This window comes from Coregonus lavaretus (assembly GCF_964263955.1).
Source record: "Coregonus lavaretus genome assembly, chromosome: 24".
NCBI classification, from domain to species: domain Eukaryota; kingdom Metazoa; phylum Chordata; class Actinopteri; order Salmoniformes; family Salmonidae; genus Coregonus; species Coregonus lavaretus.
This window is the reverse complement of record NC_140011.1, coordinates 21,088,501-21,107,470: the sequence shown is the minus strand read 5'-3', so window position 1 is coordinate 21,107,470 and position 18,970 is coordinate 21,088,501. Positions and strand designations below refer to the sequence as shown.

Sequence of the window (18,970 nt, the reverse complement as noted above, 5' to 3'; positions counted from 1 at the left end):
TGTCCAAAAATTATGCAGAAAAGCTCATCCATGATTTTGTCACTTCTAGATTAGACTACTGCAATGCTCTACTCTTCGGCTACCCGGATAAAGCACTAAATACACTTCAGTTAATGCTAAACACGGCTGCTAGAACCAAACAATTTGATCATATTACTCCAGTGCTAGCCTCTGCCTTCCTGTTAAGGCTAGGGCTGATTTCAAGGTTTTACTGCTAACCTACAAAGCATTACATGGGCTTGCTCCTACCTATCTTTCCGATTTGCTCCTGCCGTACATACCTACACGTACGCTACGGTCACAAGACGCAGGCCTCCTTATTGTCCCTAGAATTACTAAGCAAACAGCTGGAGGCAGGGCTTTCTCCTATAGAGCTACATTTTTATGGAATGGTCTGCCTATCCATGTGAGAGACGCAGACTCGGTCTCGACCTTTAAGTCTTTACTGAAGACTCATCTCTTCAGTAGGTCCTATGATTGAGTGTAGTCTGGCCCAGGGGTGCGAAAGTGAATGGAAAGGCACTGGAGCGACGCCCCCTCGGGCTCGTGCAGTGGAGGAGATCTTCGTGGGCTATACTCAGCCTTGTCTCAGGGTAGTAGGTTGGTGGTCTGTTGGTGTGGGGGCTGTGCTTTGGCAAAGTGGGTGGGGTTATATCCTGCCTGGTTGGCCCTGTCCGGGGGTATCATCGGACGGGACCACATTGTCTCCCAACCCCCCCTGTCTCAGCCTCCAGTCTCTATGCTGCAATAGTCTATGTGCCAGGGGGCTAGGGTCAGTCTGTTATATCTCATGTTATTCTTCTGTCTTATCTGGTGTCCTGTGTGAATTTAAGTATGCTCCTTCTAATTCCCTTCTCTCTCCCTCCCCTCCCGGAGGACATGAGCCCTAGGACCATGCCTCAGGACTACCTGGCCTGATGACTCCTTGCTGTTCCCAGTCCACCTGGTTGTGCTGCTGCTCCAGTTTAAACTATTCTGCCTGCGGCTATGGAACCCTGACCTGCTCACCGGACGTGCTACCTTGTCCCAGACCTGCTGTTTTCAACTCTTTCTCTCTACCGCACCTGCTATTTCAACCTCTAAATGCCCGGCTATGAAAAGCCAAGTGACATTTACTCCTGATGTACTGACCTGTTGCAACCTCTACAACCACTGTGATTATTATTTGACCTTGCTGGTCATCTTTGAACATCTTAGAGAAAAATCTGGCCTCAGGCTCTGAGGGGTGGCCAATGGTATTGTTATAATCTCCACCCGGCACAGCCAGAAGGGGACTGGCCACCCCTCAGAGCCTGGTTCCTCTCTAGGTTTCTTCCTAGGTTTCTCCTTTTCTAGGGAGTTTTTCCTAGCCACCATGCTTCTACATCTGCATTGCTTGCTGTTTGGGGTTTTAGGCTGGGTTTCTGTATAGCACTTCGTGACATCTGCTGATGTAAAAAGGGCTTTATAAATACATTTGATTGATTGATTGATGTGGAGGTCCTGGGCTGGCGTGGTTAGACATGGTCTGTGCTTGTGAGGCCGGTTGGACGTACTGCCAAATTCTCTAAAACGACATTGGAAGCAGCTTATGGTAGAGAAATGAACATTCAATTCTCTTGCAACAGCTCTGGTAGACATCCCTGCAGACAGCATGCCAATTGCACGCTCCCTCCAAACTTGAGACATCTGTGGCATTGTGGTGTGTGACAAAACTGCGCATTTTAGAGTGGCCTTTTATTGTCCCCAGCACAAGGTGCACCTGTGTAATAATCATGCTGTTTAATCATCTTCTTGATATGCCACACCTGTCAGGTGTATGGATTATCTTGTCAAAGGAGAAATGCTCACTAAAAGGGATGTAAACAAATTTGTGCACCAAATTTGAAAGAAATAAGCTTTTTGTGCATATGGAACATTTCTGGGCTCTTTTATTTCAGCTCATGAAACATGGGACCAAGACTTTAACTGTTATGTTTATTTGTTTGTTCAGTGTATATGAGATAATTAAATGCAATTATTTTAAAATAGAATGACAAAGCTGTAAAACATTATCCTAAATATAAACCATCAACTTAGTGAATACCATTGGTGTCTAATGTGAGAGTTTCAGAATGTAATATCCTTTATTTAAAAAAATGCACACTTTTATTGATTTTACTATGTCAATACAGTGGGGGAAAAAAGTATTTAGTCAGCCACCAATTGTGCAAGTTCTCCCACTTAAAAAGATGAGAGAGGCCTGTAATTTTCATCATAGGTACACGTCAACTATGACAGACAAATTGAGAATTTTTTTCCAGAAAATCACATTGTAGGATTTTTAATGAATTTATTTGCAAATTATGGTGGAAAATAAGTATTTGGTCACCTACAAACAAGCAAGATTTCTGTCTCTCACAGACCTGTAACTTCTTCTTTAAGAGGCTCCTCTGTCCTCAACTCGTTACCTGTATTAATGGGGAGGGGGTCACACTCGGACAATCAGAGAGGGGGTTTATCATTGTGGCCCAGGTGGCACAAAATAATCAAAGGTCTGACCGCATGGAGATGCTTGGGAAAATGGTTACAACAGGGGATCAGAGTGTTTGTGTCTCAGGTGAAGAGGGTGGATCTGATCTCCATCACCTAGGACTTGACATAGATTAAGTAGATTAATCAAATCTCACATTGTTATCAATTTCTGCTCAATCTGCATGCTTTCTCAATCTGCTTTAACTGTATGTGCACTCGTAGATCAAGTTATTTCTCGAGTTGGGCTCTGGGATATAACAGCCGTTGAGTATCGGATTTTATGGTGGATTGTGGAGGAGGGGGGTTGAGTGTGTTGGAGTATGTGAGTATGTGCGTGTGTGCTTGTCTGGCATCTGTTGTGGGGGGGGTGGGGATGTTGGGGGGGGGGGGGGGTATGGGATGGACCGCAGGAATTATTTGCTAGGATAATAATTGCTTGTCAAGGAATTAAATGTAATACAACGGCAATCCTGGTTATATGTTAGAATCCTATGCGTGAACTGCCGACATTATTACGCATATTAATTGATAATGATGGAAAATAGGATATGCATAATTTAAAAAATAATAATAGTTATATAGATATATATATAGAGGTGAAAGCATTGGAAATGCTTTTGGCGGTTAACCTGCTTCTGTTTTGTGGGAGGCACTGTGTGCTGTTTTCGATGGATGGGTCCTGGCCTCTCGGGGCCTTAGGGATACGGATGGACGTGGGTGGGATGCTGATCACTGGGATGACGGCTCAACTTGGGATGGGGAGGGGCTTTAGCGGGGGAATTAGTGGAGAACAATTGAAGGGTTACTCCGTAGCAATGCAAATATCACGGTACAGCTATATGGACACTCAATCATTACGCTATTTTTTATTGGTAAATTTACAAACATATATAATGATAAATAGACTTGAAACTTGTATCTCATTATGGTGTATGGTGAAATAAGTATAGCCAGTTATAATTGTAATGGCTTAGCTGATAATAACAAAAGAAGAACAATATTTACATGGCTCAAAGAGAAGGAATATAATATCTATTGTATACAGGAAACTCATTCAACAATTCGAGATGAAGTAGCGTGGAAAAAAGAATGGGGGGGGGGGGAACTTCTCCCATGGGCAAAGAAATTCAAAAGGGGTGATGATATTAATTAATAGTAATTTCGATCCGAATGTGCAAATTGTCCAAATAGATACGCAAGGTAGATGGATTATTTTAAATATGGTATTGGACCATAAACAGATATGTCTCATTAACCTTTACGGACCAAATAATGATGATCCACAATTCTTTGACAATATATATAATAAATTATCAAGTCTGCAAGCAACTCAATACAATATTATTATGGTGGGGGATTATAATACTGTTTTAAATAGCTCAATGGACCGAAAAGGAAATCACACCACAAACAATCACCCACATGCTCTTAAGGAAATTGTGAATGTCATGGATACATTAGAACTAGTAGATATATGGAGGCTTAAATATGCTGATTTAGTGAGATATACATGGCGGAGACTGAATCAAGCTAGTCGTCTTGACTTCTTTCTTATCTCATTCTCGTTGGCACCAAAAGTAAAAAAAAGTGTTGATAGGGGACAGAATGCGGTCGGACCATCATATAATAGGCATATACATTACTCTGACTGAATTTCCACGTGGGCGAGGATATTGGAAATTTAATCAAAGCCTATTAGATGATAATTTATTTATAATTAGAACAAAGGAATTTATAACTGACTTTTTCCAACATAACATACAGTGGGGAAAAAAAGTATTTAGTCAGCCACCAATTGTGCAAGTTCTCCCACTTAAAAAGATGAGAGAGGCCTGTAATTTTCATCATAGGTACACGTCAACTATGACAGACAAATTGAGGAAAAAAAATCCAGAAAATCCCATTGTAGGATTTTTAATGAATTTATTTGCAAATTATGGTGGAAAATAAGTATTTGGTCACCTACAAACAAGCAAGATTTCTGGCTCTCACAGACCTGTAACTTCTTCTTTAAGAGGCTCCTCTGTCCTCCACTCGTTACCTGTATTAATGGCACCTGTTTGAACTTGTTATCAGTATAAAATACACCTGTCCACAACCTCAAACAGTCACACTCCAAACTTCACAATGGCCAAGACCAAAGAGCTGTCAAAGGACACCAAAAACACAATTGTAGACCTGCACCAGGCTGGGAAGACTGAATCTGCAATAGGTAAGCAGCTTGGTTTGAAGAAATCAACTGTGGGAGCAATTATTAGGAAATGGAAGACATACAAGACCCCTGATAATCTCCCTCGATCTGGGGCTCCACGCAAGATCTCACCCCATGGGGTCAAAATGATCACAAGAACGGTGAGCAAAAATCCCAGAACCACACGGGGGGACCTAGTGAATGACCTGCAGAGAGCTGGGACCAAAGTAACAAAGCCAACCATCAGTAACACACTACGCCGCCAGGGACTCAAATCCTGCAGTGCGAGACGTGTCCCCCTGCTTAAGCCAGTACATGTCCAGGCCCGTCTGAAGTGCATTTGGATGATCCAGAAGAGGATTGGGAGAATGTCATATGGTCAGATGAAACCAAAATATAACTTTTTGGTAAAAACTCAACTCGTCATGTTTGGAGGACAAAGAATGCTGAGTTGCATCCAAAGAACACCATACCTACTGTGAAGCATGGGGTTGGAAACATCATGCTTTGGGGCTGTTTTTCTGCAAAGGGACCAGGACGACTGATCCGTGTAAAGGAAAGAATGAATGGGGCCATGTATCGTGAGATTTTGAGTAAAACCCTCCTTCCATCAGCAAGGGCATTGAAGATGAAACGTGGCTGGGTCTTTCAGCATGACAATGATCCCAAACACACCGCCCGGGCAACGAAGGAGTGGCTTCGTAAGAAGCATTTCACGGTCCTGGAGTGGCCTAGCCAGTCTCCAGATCTCAACCCCATAGAAAATCTTTGGAGGGAGTTGAAAGTCTGTGTTGCCCAGCGACAGCCCCAAAACATCACTGCTCTAGAGGAGATCTGCATGGAGGAATGGGCCAAAATACCAGCAACAGTGTGTGAAAACCTTGTGAAGACTTACAGAAAACGTTTGACCTGTGTCATTGTCAACAAAGGGTATATAACAAAGTATTGAGAAACTTTTGTTATTGACCAAATACTTATTTTCCACCATCATATGCCAATAAATTCATTAAAAATCCTACAATGTGATTTTCTGGAATTTTTTTTCTCATTTTGTCTGTCATAGTTGACGTGTACCTATGATGAAAATTACAGGCCTCTCTAATCTTTTTAAGTGGGAGAACTTGCACAATTGGTGGCTGACTAAATACTTTTTTCCCCCACTGTAGGTACAGCGAATCCCCTTATTGTATGGGACACCTTTAAATGTGCCTTTAGAGGCCATGCAATTCAGTACTCATCTCGAAAACAAAAGCAATTTAGGTCAAAAGAGTTTATACTAAGAAAGGAAATAGAAAGTCTAACAGAACAGATAGATGGCAATAAAAACTGTAACATAGAGGCTCAGAATAAATTAGAGGAAAAACAAAAAGAAATTGAAAAACTTATTCAAGAAAGATCAAGTGTAATATATTATAAAAATAAAGCAAACTGGATGGAATATGGGGAAAAATGCACAAAATTCTTTTTTAATCTTCAACATAGGAATGCTACCAAAAATAACTTAATGAAACTGGTTACAATTGACGGAGTCACCCATAATTCACCTAATGATATTTTGAAGGAAGAAATAAAGTATTTTAAGCATATGTTTTCTTTTCAGTCGCCTCCATCTCCTCTAACTGAAGCTAATTGTAGAGATTTTTTTTCTATTGATAATGTCAAATTAACAGCCACACAGAAAGACTCATGTGAAGGTGAAATTACAGAGGAGGAACTTCTGGATGCAATTAAAGACTTTAAGTCCGGGAAAACTCCAGGGTTGGATGGCATACCAATCGAGGTATACCAAACCTTTTTTGATATACTAAGAGGACCGTTATTAGCATGTTTTAACCACTCCTATGTAAATGGTAGATTATCTGACACTCAAGAAGAAGGTCTGATCTCATTATTACTGAAACAGGATACAAGTGGAAAATATAAAGATCCAGTCCATTTACAAAATTGGAGGCCCCTTACACTTCAGTGTTGTGATGCAAAAATCCTAGCAAAATGTATAGCGCATAGAATTAAAAAGGTATTGTCGGATATTATTCATTCTAATCAGACAGGTTTTTTACATGGAAGATACATTGGAGATAATATAAGGCAAGTATTGGAAACAATAGAACACTATGGAAAATATGGGAAACCAGGCCTGCTATTCATAGCAGACTTCGAAAAGGCATTTGATAAAGTTCGACTGGAATTTATATATAAATGCCTGGAGCATTTCAATTTTAGAGAATCTCTTATAAAATGGGTCAAAATCATGTATAGTAACCCTAGGTGTAAAATAGTAAATAATGGCTATTTCTCAGAAAGTTTTAAACTGTCAAGAGGAGTGAAACAAGGTTGTCCACTATCGGCATATCTATTTATTGTGGCCATCGAGATGTTAGCTATTAAAATCAGATCCAATAATAATATCTGAGGATTAGAAATACAGGGCTTAAAAACAAAGGTGTCATTGTACGCAGATGATTCATGTTGTCTTTTAGATCCACAACTAGAATCCCTCCACAGCCTCATAGAGGATCTAGATACATTTTCTAACCTCTCTGGATTAAAACCAAATTATGACAAATGTACTATATTACGTATTGGATCACTAAAAAATACAATTTTTACATTACCATGTAGTTTACCAATAAAATGGTCTGATGGTGATGTGGATATACTCGGAATACATATCCCAAAGGAAATAAATGATCTCACTTCAATAAATTTTAATAGAAAGTTAGCAAAAATAGATAAGATCTTACTACCATGGAAAGGAAGATACCTGTCAATTTGTGGAAAAATCACCCTGATTAACTCTTTAGTATTATCCCAGTTTACCTATTTGCTTATGGTCTTGCCTACGCCTAGCAAACAGTTTTTTAAATTATATGAGAAAAAAAGATTCAATTTTATTTGGAACGGCAAGCCAGACAAAATTAAAAGAGCATATTTATATAATGAATGTGAATTCGGAGGACAGAAATTATTAAATATTAAAGCATTAGACCTATCACTAAAATCTTCAGTCATCCAAAAGTTATACTTAAATATACTAATTGACAAAAAACCTTTATTTTTTGACAGAATGTTTAAAAAAGGTATAATCTTCGTAAATGATATCATCGGTAGGACTGGTGGAGTTATGTCGCACATGCAGCTAACAAAAACATATGGAAATGTCTGCTCTACCCAAAATTACAACCAAATAATTGCAGCCTTACCGCAAAAGTGGAAGAGGATAGTTGAAGGGGGAGAAAGTAAGGAACTTGTCTGTCGGCCTTGCATTAAAGAACATAATTGGTTAAGGAAAACTGTGATAAATAAAAAAGTATATCAGTTTCAATTAAGGACCAAAGGATTGACAGCCGTCCCATATAGATTGCAAAATAGTTGGGAAGAGATCTTTGACGTACCGATCCCATGGCATAGTGTTTATGAACTGACACGCAAAACGACACCGGATTCAAAAATTAGAATCTTTCAATTTAAATTATTATATAAAATTCTTGCTACCAATAGAATGTTATTTATATGGGGGATACAATCTTCCCAGCTCTGCAGATTTTGCTGTGAAGAGATAGAATCATTAGATCATTTGTTTTGGTTCTGTCCATTTGTAGCTTGTTTTTGGACACAGGTCCAGGAATGGCTAAAGGATTGCAATATTTACCTGGAATTAACCTTGCAGATAGCATTACTGGGTGATCTGAAAAGTCATAGTCAATCAATCAATAATATAATAATACTTTTAGCAAAAATGTTTATTTTTAATTCACAATCTGTAGAAGCAATGAGAATAGAAAGGTTCAGAACTTTTGTAAAACATCACAGTACGGTTGAAATATATATGGCAAATAGAAATCCTATATGGATGGTGTTGAGAGATAGATGGGAGGTATTGAATAGAGTTGAAGGATGGGACTAATAACAAATAACAACAAATAATAACAAAGATAGCTAATAATGTAAGCATACAGTGTCCATAATAAGTATATAGGTTGTATGTTGGGAGCTTTTGGGAAAGAGCACAGTTAGAAAGATATGGCATTTAGAAGCAAACCGGATGGACATCATGAAAATGATCGGAGAGGTTGAGAGTAGAAGTAGTTCAGGAGCAAAAAAATAAAAAATAAAATAAAAATAAAAAAAATGTATATATGTATGTATATATATATATATATATATATATATATATATATATAGAATTATTGTAAAATTAACTCTGTCCATAAGGTGTAGATAGTAAGTATAGACCGGAAGTAGAGGCCTGGGCGTTGTTGTTCACTAATTTACTCCAAGTAGGGAAAGGATGGTGGGGTTGAAAAGTAATAAAGGGGAATATATATATAAAAAATAAAAATAAAATAAAAAACATGGGGGATTGGAAGTGATGCAGACAATTACATTGATAGAAGATACAATCTATCTGCAATATTAAGCTGATCCACCCCCCCCCCAAAAAAAAAAAAAAAAAAAAAAAAAAAGGGTATATAACAAAGTATTGAGAAACTTTTGTTATTGACCAAATACTTATTTTCCACCATAATTTGCAAATAAATTCATAAAAAATCCTACAATGTGATTTTCTGGATTTTCTTTTCTCATTTTGTCTGTCATAGTTGACGTGTACCAATGATGAAAATTACAGGCCTCTCTCATCTTTTTAAGTGGGAGAACTTGCACAATTGGTGGCTGACTAAATACTTTTTTCCCCCACTGTATGTATTTGTTGTCAATGTTTTGCCGTCAAACTGGTGGCACTTGTGGACAAAGTCAATAGTTGGATGAGTTGCAGAGGTAATTGAAAATAATGCCATTGTTGATTAGAGGCTTTTTTCATTAATTAGTCTATTTGCTCTTGAACCATATGGTCTATCTACTAAAAACTCAGGGACAATATGGACACAGATATAACAACTGTATATTATATATGAATAAACATTTTTTAAAGTATAAATTACCAAAGTTACGATAGATCGCCATAGATATTCTGTTAACTACCCAAATTACTGAAGATTCTGGTAACATTGGTAAATTACTGGTAACTTTGCAACCCTAGCCCTGTTGTTACATCATATCCCAGCGATAATGCCTTGCATTACACCTGGGAAGAAAACTCTTCAATTTGCTCAACTTGCCATTGGCTCAACCATTGGTATAACTTACCCCATGGCCATTGGCTCAACTTACCCCAAGTCAAACATTTGGACTATAGTAGCCCCCACAGCTACAAGGATGCACTTTCATGCTAGGTTGAGGACCTCGTATTTAAGCTTATAGAGACCCCAACTGATGTATATAACTATTTTTAAATGATCTACTTTTGTTTAGATAGAAGCATCATGAAACCTCTAACACAATAAATCTGTTTTTGGACCTAACTTGCTTACCACTTTTTCCATGTGGTTTCTTCCATCACAGACTCCATGAAATGATGACCTCTTCCTAAATATTTGGTGAAATTATTAATTTGGTGTATGATTTCTAAAAACAAGGGTGGCTAAACTTACTGCTTCAGCGCAACTTACTCCACTCTCCCCTACTATTATATAATACTATAATAGTTTTACAATGCATCAACATTTGATGTATTACAAAGAAAGTTTAAGCCAGCGTTTTACAATGGTTTATACGATAATATCAGCTTGAGAAGAGAGAACATCTTTTTGCATATCTCACCTTCAAGTTTGAAAGCTGTTGCTCTGCTTTTATCCCATATCAGACATTTTCATGACTCTCAGTGCCTTTGGATACCCACACAGCAGCTTCAGAAGTCATGGTAAAATCCATCAAATCCTTTCTATGGAACAAGCGGGAGATCCCCAATACTCCTCAATGTCTGTTAAACTCTGAAATGCAAATATCCAACTCCATTTAGCTTCTAGGCTCAGATTTCCACTGACTGTCTCAGAATATGTCTATAGCTGTTCTCCCAGGTCTCCCCAGCTCTGATCTGTATGCCTGGTAATGGTCCTGGAGAGCATCAGCCTAGTGCTCTCCTCACCCGTCTCTGACGGTGTCTCCTTCTCTCCCCTCCCCCCGCAGATAAGGGATCAAGGTGGTGTCACGCACTCTAATCCCCAAGCTCTATTTAGGTGTATCCCAATCTCCTCAAGTTGCTAATGTGAAAGGCTACAGAGCATGTAGAATAATGGTAGATGGGATCATAACATGTACAGTATATACTGTGCCGTGAAAAAGTATTTGCCCACTTTCTGATTTTCTATATTTTTGATACTGAATGTTGTCAGATCTTCAACCAAACCTTAATATTAGATAAAGGGAACCTGAGTTTACAAATAACAACAAAAATGGATACTTATTATATACACCCAATTCCCCTGTGTGAAAAAAGAATTGCCCCCTTACACTCAATAACTGGTTTGACACCTTCAGCTGCAATGACTGCAACCAAACGCTTCCTGAAGTTGTTGATCAGTCTCTCACGTCGCTGTGGAGGAATGTTGGCCCACTCTTGCATGTAGAACTGCTTTAACTCAGCGACATTTGTGGGTTTTCAAGATTGAACTGCTCGTTTCAAGTCCTGCCACAACATCTCAATTTGGATTAGGTCTGGACTTTGACTAGACCATTCCAAAACTTCAAATTTGATGCTTTTTAACCAGACACAATGGGACCCATCTATTCCAAAAAGTTGACTCAAGTTTGCCAAAAAGCAGCTGGAAGCACCTGGATGATCATCAAGACTCCTGGAAGAATGTTCTATGGACAGATGATTCAAAAGTATAACCTTTTGGACGACATGGGTCCCATTATGCCTGGTTTGGGGATGCTTTGCTGCCTCAGGACCTGGACGACTTGCCTTAATAGAAGGAACCATGAATTCTGCTCTGTCACAGATAATTCTACAGGAGAATATCAGGCCATCAGTCTGTGAGCTGAATCTGAAGTGCAGCTGAGACATGAAGCAAGACAATGATCCAAAACACACAATCAAGTCTACATAAAAACAGCAAAGATTTAAAACATTTGAAGATTTGAAATGGCCTAGTCAAAGTCCATACCTAATTCCAATTGAGAGGTTGTGGCAGGACTTGAAACGAGCAGTTTATGCTTGAAAACCCACAAATGTCGCTGAGTTAAAGCAGTTCTGCATGGAAGAGTGGGCCAAAATACCTCCACAGTGACATGAGAGACTGATCAACAACTTCAGGAAGCGTTTGGTTGGAGTCATTGCAGCTAAAGGTGGCACCAGTTATTGAGTGTAATGGGTAAATTACTTTTCACACGGGCATTGGGTGTTGCATAACTTTGTTTATGAAATAAATTAAATAAGTATGTAATTGTTGTGTTATTTGTTCACTCAGGTTCCCTTTATCTAATATTAGGTTTTGGATGAAGATCTGATAACATTCAGTATAAAAAATTTGAAAAAGTAGAGAAAATTAGAAAGGGGGCAAATACTTTTTCACTGTATGTGCACTGCATAGGGTTTTAGGAAGGTGAAGGAATGTGCATTTTTGGACGCTTTGGCCTTGACTGTAGAGAACACCTGTGCTATGCAACCAAAGGGCTTCCTTCGGTGCTACACAAGGTTGACCTCTTGATTGCAGTGAGCGATGGTGAGGATCAGACGTTATGTAACACTGTTACTCAATGTTCCCAGAGAGAGAGATTAGCTCGGCCTACTCCCTTCATAGACACAGCACAGATAAAGAGATTACAGTAAATCTAACAACAAGAACAAGTTGCTCAGCTGCAGCACCTCATTTCCAGGTGTACTGAACTTGCCACTGTGCGTGAGAGAAATAAAATGGGACTCATAACAGCTGTTCGCAGTCTAGTGATAAGTAGTTAAGTGACATCTATACTGTATCTGCTGGTATACGTTTTATGTGCTAAAGCAATTTTTTGTAGAGGAGCACCTTCACACCTTCCTGTGTGAAGCTCCATTACTTTACGTTGGAAGATAACATGCTTGATGTTAATGTTTTTAACCATTTATTTTACATAAAAGCAACAGGGTTCATGACAATTCTACTACTTACACCATCTCAATTTAACCCCTACATACAGGTACCTGCTACCTAAGGTGCCCTACATGTTATTCAACTCTCTATGAGGGAGACGAGTAACTACTGTTTGTGATCAAATTAATGAGGTCAATCAATACGCATTAATTGACATATTGCCTTGGCCTGGGGGGAACAGCGTCTTAATTCCTTGAATGGGGAAGCTTTCCTGGTATCTTACATAAAGGAACAGTTAACTTCCTTTTTTCTCTCTGGGGATGACTGGTGCGTGGGGCAGACAGACGTCTAAGTATTGGATTAAGGGCTTGAATAGACAGGCTTTGTTTACCTGTGTAGAGGACCCGTGTTAAAACACACATGCCGGTTCCTGATACGTCACCAGAAGGGGCATAGGGTTGGCAGTGTAGACAGCAGACTCTAGCAATGACAACACTCTTCTGCAGGAAAGGACCATTATTTGATTCAATGATTACTTGTTCTACAATAAATGCATGAATTCATGAGAATTGTTGTGATACTCTTAACCCTCATTCTCTGTGAAATTAAACTCAAATAACAAATGCTCTTTCAAACATAGCTAGAAGACAAAGTGAGTCAAAAAGTATCGCTCATATAACTGTTGTCATGAAAATGTCTTAACATTTTCACAAACCAACATGACTGCAGTCAGCAAACACCAGGAACACTATACCAGAAGCATACAAAGGCACTACTGTAGATTAATTTCACTCTTGCATATTCTACAGACACCTCTTCCATTTGTGCGTACTACAGTTAAAGCTACGGAGAGCTCCAAAAATATTGGGACAGTGACACATGTTTTGTTGTTTTGGATTTGAAATGATACAATGACTGAGGTTAAAGTGCAGACTGTCAGTTTTAATTTCAGTATATTTTCATTTCTAGTGAACCGTTTAGGAATTACAGCACTTTTTGTACATAGCCCCTCCATTTTAAGGGACCAAAAGTATTGGGACAAATTCACTTATATGTGTATTAAAGTACTAAAGAGTGAAGTATTTGGTCCCATATTCCTAGCACACAATGACTACATCAAGCTTGTGACCCAATTTTTTGGGATGCATTTGCTGTTTGTTTTGGTTGTGTTTCAGATTATTTTGTGCCCAATGGAAATGAATGGTAAATAATGTAGTGTCATTTTGAAGTCACTTTTATTGTAAATAAGAATACAGTGGCCTTGCAAAAGTATTCATCCCCCTTGGCGTTATTCCTATTTTGCTGCATTACAACCTGTAATTTAAATGGATTTTTATTTGGATTTCATGTAACGGACATACACAAAATAGTCCAAATTGGTGAAGTGAAATGAAAAAAATAACTTGTTTCAAAATATTCAAAAAATAAATAACGGAAAAGTGGTGCGTGCATATATATTCCCCCCTTTGCTATGAAGCCCCTAAATAAGATCTGGTGCAACCAATTACCTTCAGAAGTCACATAATTAGTTAAAATCCACCTGTGTGCAATCTAAGTGTCACATGATCTGTCACATGATCTCAATATATATCCACCTGTTCTGAAAGGCCCCAGAGTCTGCAACACCACTAAGCAAGGGGCACCACCAAGCAAGTGGCACCATGAAGACCAAGGAGCTCTCCAAACAGGTCAGGGACAAAGTTGTGGAGAAGTACAGTTCAGGGTTAGATTCTTTAAAAAATATCAGAAACTTTGAACATTCCACGGAGCACCATTAAATCCATTATTAAAAAATGGAAAGAATATGGCACCACAACAAACCTGCCAAGAGAGGGCCGCCCACCAAATCTCACAGACCAGGCAAGGAGGGCATTAATCAGAGAGGCAACAAAGAGACCAAAGATAACCCTGATGGGGCTGCAAAGCTCCACAGTGGAGATTGGAGTATCTGTCCATAGGACCACTTTAAGCCGTACACTCCACAGAGCTGGGCTTTATGGAAGAGTGGCCAGAAAAAAGCCATTGCTTAAAGAAAAAAAATAAGCAAACACGTTTGGTGTTCGCCAAAAGGCATATGGGAGACTCCCCAAACATATGGAAGAAGGTACTCAGATGAGACTAAAATTGAGCTTTTTGGCCATCAAAGGAAAACGCTATGTCTGGCGCAAACCCAACACCTGTGAAGCATGGTGGTGGCAGCATCATGCTGTGGGGATGTTTTACATCGGCAGGGACTGGGAAACTGGTCAGAATTGAAGGAATGATGGTTGGCGATAAATACAGGGAAATTCTTGAGGGAAACCTGTTTCAGTCTTCCAGAGATTTGAGACTGGGACGGAGGTTCACCTTCTAGCAGGTGAGGGCTCTGGGAGTGTGGTGCCAGGAAAATAACCTCTCACTCAACACCAACAAAACAAAGGAGATGATCGTGGACTTCAGGAAACAGCAGAGGGTGCACCCCCCTATCCACATCGACGGGACCGCAGTGGAGAAGGTGGAAAGCTTCAAGTTCCTTGGCGTACACATCACCGACAAACTGAAATGGTCCACACACGCAGACAGTGTGGTGAAGAAGGCGCAACAGAGCCTCTTCATCATCAGGAGGCTAAAGAAATTTGGCTTATCACCTAAAACCCTCACAAACTTTTACAGATGCACAATTGAGAGATCCCTGTCGGGCTGTATCACCGCCTGGTACGGCAACTGCACCGCCCACAACCGCAGGGCTCTCCAGAGGGTGGTGCGGTCTGCCGAATGCATTACCGGGGGCAAACTACCCGCCCTCCAAGACACATACAGCACCCGATGTCACAGGAAGGCCAAAAAGATCATCAAGGATATCAACCACCCGAGCCACTGCCTGTTCACCCCGTTATCATCCAGAAGGCGAGGTCAGTACAGGTGCATCAAAGCTGGGACCAAGAGAATGAAAAACAGCCTCTATCTCAAGGCCATCAGACTGTTAAATAGCCATCACTATCACATTAGAGGCTGCTGCTGCCTATTGAAATCACTGGCCACTTTAAGAAATGGAACACTGGTCACCTTAATAATGTTTACATATCTTGCACTACTCATCTCATATGTATATACTGCATTCTATTCTATAATATTAATCCATGCCGCTCTGTCATTGCTTGTCCATATATATGTATATATTCTTAAATCCCATTCCTTACTTTTTTGTGTGTATTGGGTATATGTTGTGTAATTGTTAGATATTACTGCACTGTCGGAGCTAGAAGCATTAGCATTTCGCTACACCCGCTATAACATCTGCTAAACACGTGTATGTGACAAATAACATTTGTTTTGATTTTATTTGATTTAGCAGGACAATGACCCTAAGCATACTGCTAAAGCAACACTCACGTGGTTTAAGGGGAATGGCCTAGTCAAAGCCCAGACCTCAATCCAATTGAGAATCTGTGGTATGACTTAAAGATTGCTGTACACCAGCGGAACCCATCCAACTTGAAGGAGCTGGAGCAGTTTTGCCTTGAAGAATGGGCAAAAATCCCAGTGGCTAGATGTGCCAAGCTTATAGAGACATACCCCAAAAGACTTGCAGCTGTAATTGCTGCAAAAGGTGGCTCTACAAAGTATTGACTTGGGGGGGGTGAATAGTTATGCACGCTCAAGTTTTCTGTTTTCTTTTGTCTTATTTCTTGTTTTTCTCACAATACAAAATATTATGCATCTTCAAAGTGATAGGCATGTTGTGTAAATCAAATGATACAACCCCCCCCAAAATCCATTTTAATTCCAGGTTGTAAGGCAACAAAATAGGAAAAATGCCAAGAGGGGTGAATACTTTCGCAAGCCACTGTATAATATGTTTCTAAACACTTCTACATTAATGTGGATGCTACCATGATTACAGATAATCCTGAATGAATCGTGAATGATGATGAATGAGAAAGCTACAGATGCACCAATATCATACCCCCAAGACATGCTAACCTCTCACCGTTACAATAACGGGGGAGGTTATCATTTCTTGGGGGGGGGGTATGATATTTATGTCTATGTAACTTTCTCTTTTTTCTGAAGATGTTTTGAGGTAGAATACCTGAGCCCTGGGACTGCTGCTGGATCCTCTGTGTTGTACTTTGCACTCTGGCAAGTTTAGCACCAAACTGACAGCAGAAGGAACAGTGTTAGGATTGATCTGTCCATCAAACTCAGCCATGCATAGCTTTACCTAGAGCATCAAATCAAACCACATGTATCAAATCAAATCAAATCAAATTTTATTGGTCACATGCGCCGAATACAACAGGTGCAGACATTACAGTGAAATGCTTACTTACAGCCCTTAACCAACAGTGCATTTATTTTAAACAAAAAAAGTAAGAATAAAACAACAAAAAAAGTGTTGAGAAAAAAGAGCAGAAGTAAAATAAAGTGACAGTAGGGAGGCTATATATACAGTAAAATAAAGTGACAGTAGGGAGGCTATATATACAGGGGGGTACCGTTGCAGAGTCAATGTGCGGGGGCACCGGCTAGTTGAGGTAGTTGAGGTAATATGTACATGTGGGTAGAGTTAAAGTGACTATGCATAAATACTTAACAGAGAAGCAGCAGCGTAAAAAGGATGGGGTGGGGGGGCAGTGCAAATAGTCCGGGTAGCCATGATTAGCTGTTCAGGAGTCTTATAACTTGGGGGTAGAAGCTGTTGAGAAGTCTTTTGGACCTAGACTTGGCACTCCGGTACCGCTTGCCGTGCGGTAGCAGAGAGAACAGTCTATGACTAGGGTGGCTGGAGTCTTTGACAATTTTGAGGGCCTTCCTCTGACACCGCCTGGTATAGAGGTCCTGGATGGCAGGGAGCTTTGCCCCAGTGATGTACTGGGCCGTACGCACTACCCTCTGTAGTGCCTTGCGGTCAGAGGCCAAGCAGTTGCCATACCAGGCGGTGATGCAACCAGTCAGGATGCTCTCGATGGTGCAGCTGTAGAATTTTTTGAGGATCTGAGGACCCATGCCAAATCTTTTTAGTCTCCTGAGGGGGAATAGGCTTTGTCGTGCCCTCTTCACGACTGTCTTGGTGTGTTTGGACCATGATAGTTCGTTGGTGATGTGGACACCAAGGAACTTGAAGCTCTCAACCTGTTCCACTACAGCCCCGTCGATGAGAATGGGGGCGTGCTCAGTCCTCTTTTTTTTCCTGTAGTCCACAATCATCTCCTTTGTCTTGGTCACGTTGAGGGAGAGGTTGTTGTCCTGGCACCGCACGGCCAGATCTCTGACCTCCTCCCTATAGGCTGTCTCATCGTTGTCGGTGATCAGGCCTACCACTGTTGTGTCGTCGGCAAACTTAATGATGGTGTTGGAGTCGTGCCTGGCCATGCAGTCATGGGTGAACAGAGAGTACAGGAGGGGACTGAGCACGCACCCCTGAGGGGCCCCCGTGTTGAGGATCAGTGTGGCAGATGTGTTGTTACCTACCCTTACCACCTGGGGGCGGCCCGTCAGGAAGTCCAGGATCCAGTTGCAAAGGGAGGTGTTTAGTCCCAGGATCCTTAGCTTAGTGATGAGCTTAGAGGGCACTATGGTGTTGAATGCTGAGCTGTAGTCAATGAATAGCATTCTCACGTAGGTGTTCCTCTTGTCCAGGTGGGAAAGGGCAGTGTGGAGTGCGATAGAGATTGCATCATCTGTGGATCTGTTGGGGCGGTATGCAAATTGGAGTGGGTCTAGGGTTTCTGGGATTATGCTGTTGATGTGAGCCATGACCAGTCTTTCAAAGCACTTCATGGCTACAGACGTCAGTGCTACGGGTCGGTAGTCATTTAGGGAGGTTATCTTAGAGTTCTTGGGCACGGGGACTATGGTGGTCTGCTTGAAACATGTTGGTATTACAGACTCAGTCAGGGACATGTTGAAAATGTCACTGAAGACACTTGCCAGTTGGTCAGCACATGCTCGGAGTACACGTCCTGGTAATCCGTCTGGCCCTGCGGCCTTGTGAATGTTGACCTGCTTAAAAGTCTTACTCACATCGGCTACGGAGAGCGTGATCACATAGTCGTCCGGAACAGCTGGCGCTCTCATGCATGCTTCAGTGTTGCTTGCCTCGAAGCGAGCATAGAAGTGGTTTAGCTCGTCTGGTAGGCTTGTGTCACTGGGCAGCTCGCGGCTGTGCTTCCCTTTGTAGTCTGTAATAGTTTTCAAGCCCTGCCACATCCGACGAGCGTCAGAGCCAGTGTAGTATGATTCAATCTTAGACCTGTATTGACTCTTTGCCTGTTTGATGGTTCGTCGGAGGTCATAGCGGGATTTCTTATAAACGTCCGGGTTAGAGTCCCGTTCCTTGAAAGCGGCAGCTCTACCCTTTAGCTCAGTGCGGATGTTTCCTGTAATCCAT

General features: G+C 40.7%; 1 protein-coding gene across 1 annotated transcript in view; it reads right to left on the bottom strand.

The window, feature by feature from the left end:
* LOC311099682 (serine/threonine-protein kinase NIM1-like) overlaps positions 1-18,970 on the bottom strand; it is a 30,998-nt gene that overhangs the window by 9,487 nt on the left and 2,541 nt on the right. The window contains exon 4 of the mRNA XM_084140400.1: positions 16,670-16,736. The gene's annotated coding sequence lies outside the window, so the exon portion shown is untranslated. The remainder of the gene's footprint in view (positions 1-16,669; positions 16,737-18,970) is intronic.